Here is a 572-nt window from a genome sequence, read left to right as displayed (position 1 = left end):
ATATATATATATATATACATATACATATACGTTTTAAATATTACCCAAAACATCCATTCCATATTTTAAGGCGTAGGCAACAATCATAATTTTACGAAAAATTTATTTTCCCCTTACACATTTTATAGACCACTTTAATGTAATTTACACTTTTTGAACGAACTATAACCTGTTTAGTACAATTTGCGTATTGTTTACCTATGAATGATAATAGGTGTCGTAGTAACGTGAGATATACCTTACCATTTACAGTTTAGCGTGCGGTCTACCTGAGCATTTACACTTTTGTGTTAAACCAAACCTTAACTCGAAACCTGATCCTAAACCCTAAGCTTAAACCTAAATCATAACCTAACCCTAAATCCTAAACGCTAACCCAGACGAGTTCATTTCCCAGCGTAGGCTAATAATACTAACGTAGACGGCACGCTAAATTAGTATTTGAATATATCTCTATATGTGAATTGTCCCTCTCTTCTCTCTCCCCATTCTCTCGCTTTCTCTCCCTCTCTCTCTCTTTTTATGTATATATATATATATATATATATATATATATATATATATATATATAT

This window comes from Octopus bimaculoides, chromosome 21 (assembly GCF_001194135.2).
Source record: "Octopus bimaculoides isolate UCB-OBI-ISO-001 chromosome 21, ASM119413v2, whole genome shotgun sequence".
Lineage (NCBI taxonomy): Eukaryota > Metazoa > Mollusca > Cephalopoda > Octopoda > Octopodidae > Octopus > Octopus bimaculoides.
This window is presented reverse-complemented; position numbering follows the sequence as displayed.